This window comes from Tetrao urogallus, assembly GCF_951394365.1.
Source record: "Tetrao urogallus genome assembly, chromosome: 2".
NCBI classification, from domain to species: domain Eukaryota; kingdom Metazoa; phylum Chordata; class Aves; order Galliformes; family Phasianidae; genus Tetrao; species Tetrao urogallus.
Window position 1 is genome coordinate 62,055,836 of NC_136814.1, and position 3,415 is coordinate 62,059,250.

Sequence of the window (3,415 nt, forward strand, 5' to 3'; positions counted from 1 at the left end):
ATACGTTAATAGTACATAGCTCATGCATATTTATTTTCCTTTCTGTGAGTTACTCCCCATCTGGGGGCTGCTGCTGCTGCTTCTATCTGCATGGAGCTGAAGCCTCACTTCCAGCCGTGGCGTTGCATGGCTTGTGGGGAACCCGATAGGTTCAGCTAATGCTGCTGGGCTCTTTCATGGACAGCTTGGCATCTACCCTGAAGAATGCAGCCCATGTGTATTAATAGACCAGAAAAGTGATTCACTGTTCTATGTACCTGTGAAAGGATTTGCCTGGAAGAAGGAGAAAGGGAACTGTTGTCAAATTCTGGACTGGAGTTAACTGTAATGCTGAAGCGGAGGTAAGAGGATTTTCTGATTGGAGTTTCCTCTGAAGGGAGAACTGAGTAGAACTTAGTGACAGAACTAGAGGGAATGGCCTCCAGTTGCAGCGGGGGCATTCAAGTTGGATGTTAGGAAATAATTCCCTAAGAGTGTGGTTGGGTGCTGGAATGGGCTGCCCAGGGAGCTGTCGGAGTCGCTGTCTCTGGAGGCGTTCAAGAAACATTTAGATGTTATACTGAGGGACGTGGTTTAGTGGGGAAATACTGGTGGTAGGCAGATGGTTGGTCTGAATGATCTTGGAGGTCTTTTCCAACCTTGGTGATTCTGTGATTCTAACTTGGTATCATAGATACTTACCTCTCTTACATTAACAGCTGAGACTACAAGCAGCTCCTGACCACCAGATGTCCCCAAACCTTTCCTGTCCAAACTCATGCTGAGCTTCATGGTGACCCTGGGTGTCAGCCTGGAAAGTTGGCTCAGCCCTGCAGCTGTCAGTGGTGTGATGAGGGAAACCTGTGCAGCTGCAGAGCCAGCACTGCCTCCACACAAAGCACCTTATGGCAGAACCCAGCCTTCTTTAAGGGATTTCTCTGGCTAGGACACAAGCGTGGCAGCAAATTGCTTTGGTCTCAAGGAGTGTAAGCCTTGTTCCACAGATGTTGGTGTGTATGGAAGCAGCTATGAAGTCAGATTCACCTCCTCACTGTCTCCCAGTCTGTCGCACTGAGGCAGGGCAGAAAAGTAGTTTGAAGTATTTTGGAAAGTGAAGAAGTGAAGGTGAGGAAAGCACAGCACACAGGGCCCAGGCCCCAGCCTCCTGCCACTGCCACCTCCTCTGAGGAGATGAGACTGCCTTACACTTACAGATCGTAATATTATTTTTTTCTTTTTACTTCCTGTCAATAGAAAATCATAACTTTAATCACTACATTTCTACAGTTAAAGCAGTTTTCCCCTCAGCCTGCACTATAGATTCTCTTAGGCCAAATTAATTGCTGTTTTCTTTTTATGATGCCTGTGCTGAGAAGACACATTATGGAAACCAATTTGGCTGAGATTTTGAAGCTGAGGTAATAATTTCAGCAAGGACTCATTGCACTCTCTATAATCATATCCCCTTCCACTCATTTTCCAGCCTACTGCAACCACTCTCAGATGTTTCATGATTTGTTGTTACCTCTCTAACCTCAATGCTGTCCATGAGGTTTTTGGGGCTGGGGGCAGGTGGGAAGCCACAGTCAGAAGAGCTGCCTGCAGGAGGAGGCTGTGGTGGGCACAGGGGCTGCTCATCCCTCAGCGTTGTAGCTGGAGCTGGGCCATTGCCAAACCTCAGCCCCTCACAGTCTCCTTTTGCCCACCTCATTCGTTGCTTAGGGAGTGGAAAAGGAAGGCTGCATCTCCCCTGCAGAGAGCAGTGCTGCTTGATTGTGCAGTTGGCCCTGGACACGCTTCGTTACACAGGCCTGCCACAGTCACATCATTGGTTACACTATCTCCCCTGCCCTAGCACCCATGAAACTGTGGGGATAATTAATGGGATATTTTTAGTTCAAATTAGAGCTTGAAATTGTTATTTAAAAGCCAATTATGATCAATCTGTTTTTAACATCCCTTCCTTCTCATAGTCATAAAAATTAATCACCACCGTAACGAGCCATTCAGTGGCTAGCCCTGATGCTGCCCAGTGACAGCTTCAGAGCTGGATTTGTCACTGCCTGGGGGCTGCATGCATGGACCCAGCCCAAATTGTGCAGGTGTGCAGAGCTCACCGTGTGTGCAGTGCTCTGAAGCTCAGCACGTGAACTGCCCCAATGGCTGTCAGAGAAGCTTTGCTTCCCAAGCAGACTCAAACTCAGTGCACGCAGCTTGGCTTCACAATGAGAAAGTAAGAATCCTTTGGTTTTAAAAAAATAAAAATAAAAAGGTCATTCACTGAACTTTGCTGTGACCTTCAGAATGCTGATCCTGGCCTGTAGAAACAGATTGGGGCCTTAAAATACCTCATTTGGGGATTAAACGTGTTTCAGCAGCTCTGTCCTCTGAAGCAGAAATACTTCCTCTGCCAAATTGACATCAGCCATGGAGGGCTTTTCTTTATTGCCAGGAGCAAAGAGAAGCTGATGTTATTTCACACTGAAATGGCATTGCATGAGGCTCAAGAGGAAACAGCTTTAAACTGGAAGAGGGTAAATTTAGACTAGATATTAGAAAGAAATTCTTTACTGTGAGGGTGGTGAGACACTGGAACAAGTTGCCCAGAGAGGCTGTGAGTGCCCTTATCCTGGAAGATTTCAGGGCCAGGCTGGATGGGGCTGTGAGCAAACTCATCTAAAGGGAGGTGCCCCTGTCTGTAGCAGGGAGTTGGAACTAAATGATCTTAAACATCCAACCCAAACCGTTCTGATTCTGTTGTTTTCTGACCGTAATAGAGCAAGCACTGCAGATGCTCATACTGAGCCATATTGGGCCAACCTTTAGGCTTAAAAATCAGATCTACTGCATCAGGTTCCATTTTCTGTTATTTTGGTGTTTGAAGCTGAGAGACAGGAATATTCAACCACGAGGCACATTTTTTCTGCTTTGTATGCTGCAGAGGGAAAGCTGTCACATCCCTATGTCAAAAGGAGGACTTTCAGATACTGGTGCACGCAGTGTGGACATAATTATGACTGAGGCCACTTGCTGGAGAGCAAAGTCACAGCTGTCTGGGACTGTGAATTAGCAGCTCTGAGTGTAGCAATTTATGTGCACAATTTTTTAAAGCCCAGCTACTCTTATTTGTACAGCATAGAATTACTAACAAAACCCTCTGCTATTTCCTCAGAGAAAACAAAAACAGGTTATTTGTAATGTACATTGTAAGTGGCAACTTTACAAACCAAAAGGATGATTCTAAGGCCTTTCTTGGATAAAGTAAGAACATCCAGTTGAGAGAAGAAAGCCATATCCTTTCAGTTTGCCTTTTTCTTCTCCACCCCCGCCCCCTCAGAAAAGCAATGACTCACATTGCTACAGGCTCACAGACAAATAAAGTGGCGATTGCAGTAGGAGCTGTAATTCATCAGTTTGTCCATGAGGCTGCTAAAGG